The following is a 2,596-nucleotide window of genomic DNA, read 5'->3' as shown; positions in this document are numbered from 1 at the left end:
CACCTTAATTCGCCAGGGTCTTCATTGCACCCCATAATACGGCAAGAAAGTCTGAACACTTCTATAGTTGTTCGGCACCCCAAACTTATAGCAGTATATGCATCGGCTCTGAATCATGTCTTGGGTCAATAGTTGGGTTACCCGGCTCCTATGCTTACTACCTTACATTCCGCTATATCGGCTAGCGTAGTAAAGGGATAACTACTGGGATTGTGTCCTGGTTCTTCCGGACGAGCACCTCAGTAGAGAAAGCCGAAAACTGACTGTCATGATGCGGCAAGAGCCGGTCAGCTGTTCGAGAGGTTACAAATCTTTAGCAATTTCTTCCGCATTATGCGATGAATTGGTTTTTATCCGATTAGGTGTTTACAGCACCCCAAGTTCGGACTTACGGACACTAGGGGTTGCGCCTAAATTTTTATTGTCAAACTCCTATGGCTAAGTGAGGGTGATAAAGCCTTATAGTCCGATTGCCTGGTTCATTGCGCTAAACACCTCCTATAAGGACCAAACTCTGCAGTAAAGAGTGTTTAGATTTATCCCGAACACCCCCGTACTTCCTACGTGGGGGCTAAAGCCGACGACTGGCCAACTCTCAGATTTAATATAAATGGCCGCACAGGAGGTAAAATTTTAAATAACAAGAATTATGTTACATAACGATCTTGTTTCATAGTACAACAAAGGATAACATGAATGTATTCGTGGAAATATAATATCCTTGGCACATTGCTCCACCACAATGCGGGATCCTTCCAAGACACTGTTAAAATACAGCTCGGGCGTGCTGTGCTCCTAGCCCACGGCAGTCCCTCGGTCATAAGCTTCACGACGTCCATCTTCACCTAGTGCATTTTGACTCGGGCGAACGCCATTCGCGTGCCTTCGATGCAGACCGACCGCTTGATAGCATAAAGCCGAGGGCAGGGGCATTGACCAGCCGCTTCACGAGCCTGAAGTAGCTGCTAGGTATGGCTTCGGCAGGCCATAGCCGGATTATCAAATCCTTCATGGCTAGTTCGGCCGCCCTATGAAGTTCGACCAGCTATTTTAGGTGATCGATAAAGGGCACCGGATGTTCTGGCGCAAGATATTGCGACCAAAACAAATTCTCCGTAGAGCCCCCCTCTTCGGCTCGGAAGAACTCCGCGACATCTGAAATGCTGCACGGCAGATCTGCAAACGCCCCTGGAGAACTCCAAATTCGGGCCAGTAAGACGAACCTTTTCTTCACATATTTTCTCTGCATAATAAAGGCCTTACCACCGCGATCTTTCTGGCCTCCTGGATTTCTTGGAGGGCACCCTGGGCTTCAACCCGGGCATCATGTGTGCTTTGACGGACCTTGGTGAGTTTGGACTCTTGATCTGCAATATTGCACTCCAAGGACTCGCATTTCTTCCCGGCGTCCTGGAGCTCTTGCTGGATCTCACCGACCCTGGCCTCATGCTTTTCGCGAGCGGCTCGTTCCTTGGCCGCCTTCTCTTCGACCTCGGCTAGCGCCTTCTTGAGAGCCTCCACCTCGGTCGCCGCTCCTGATAAATATCATGTCATTTTTTTCGTCAGAACTAATTATTCATCCTTCCTGAATATAGACAAGGTTATTACATACCTTGGTTATCCTTCAGTTGTTTCATCACGCGGCCGAGCTCTTCCTCGGTCCGCTCCAGACTCTGCTTCAGTTCGGAGACTTCAACAGCATGGGAGGTCGCAGCCAGTAATGACGCCTGCTTATTCACATAGACATTTCATAGTTAATCTCCTGCGAAACTTGTTTGATCCTCTGTCCGGCTTTTCTTTTCGAACACCAGACAGTGTATCAGGGGCTACTGTCTATACTGTGACATTCTTTCTATATATAGTTGCGTTGCTTACCTCAAAGCCTGTTAGAAGGCTTGTTCATGCTCCGATCAGCCTGCTCTTCGCGGACTGAATCTTCTCAATCACCGTGCCCATAAAGGTACGATGCTCTTCAACGATAGAAGTGCCTTGCAGCGCTTCCATCAAAGTATCCGGTGCCTCTGGATGGATAGAGGTCACTGGCGGAATAGGCACACCCCCTTCTCTTGAAAGAGGTTGCTTTCCTGATTCCGGAGCCGTATGGGTCTCCGGAATTGTATTCGGCTGGGGGCCGAATTTGATCTGGCCCCCATCATCAGTATCCATGGGGGTTTGCTCCCCCATGTGTCTGGCTGCCGAGGTTTTACCCTCTGGCGCCGCCCTGACGGCCTCCTAAGCCTCTCCCTGGCCTGGGATCCTTCGGGACGACACCTCGGTGTTATCCATGGCCTTGGGAGAGGAAGCCGCCGGAAGGGTCCCGCTGTCCATCACCTCCGGGTCCAGCTAATCCTCCGATGAGGATCGCTCGAGATTGGACCGAGCCAGACTGCAAATACGTGATCCGATACGTCAATACTATACAATAGTGAGGCCGAATATATGAACGTATCCGAGTTTTTTAGTACTCACAATTTTGCCAGGGGCTTGACCCTGGGAGTCCACTCCGAGCTATTGTAGGTGGCCGTGGTGGAGTCATCCGGAAGGGAAGCTTTCCCCTTCTTAGACGCTTGGACCTCCAAACGTGTGGAGGTCGTCC

This window comes from Triticum dicoccoides, chromosome 2B, assembly GCF_002162155.2.
Source record: "Triticum dicoccoides isolate Atlit2015 ecotype Zavitan chromosome 2B, WEW_v2.0, whole genome shotgun sequence".
In the NCBI taxonomy this organism is placed as follows: domain Eukaryota; kingdom Viridiplantae; phylum Streptophyta; class Magnoliopsida; order Poales; family Poaceae; genus Triticum; species Triticum dicoccoides.
Note: the sequence above shows the minus strand (reverse complement) of the source record.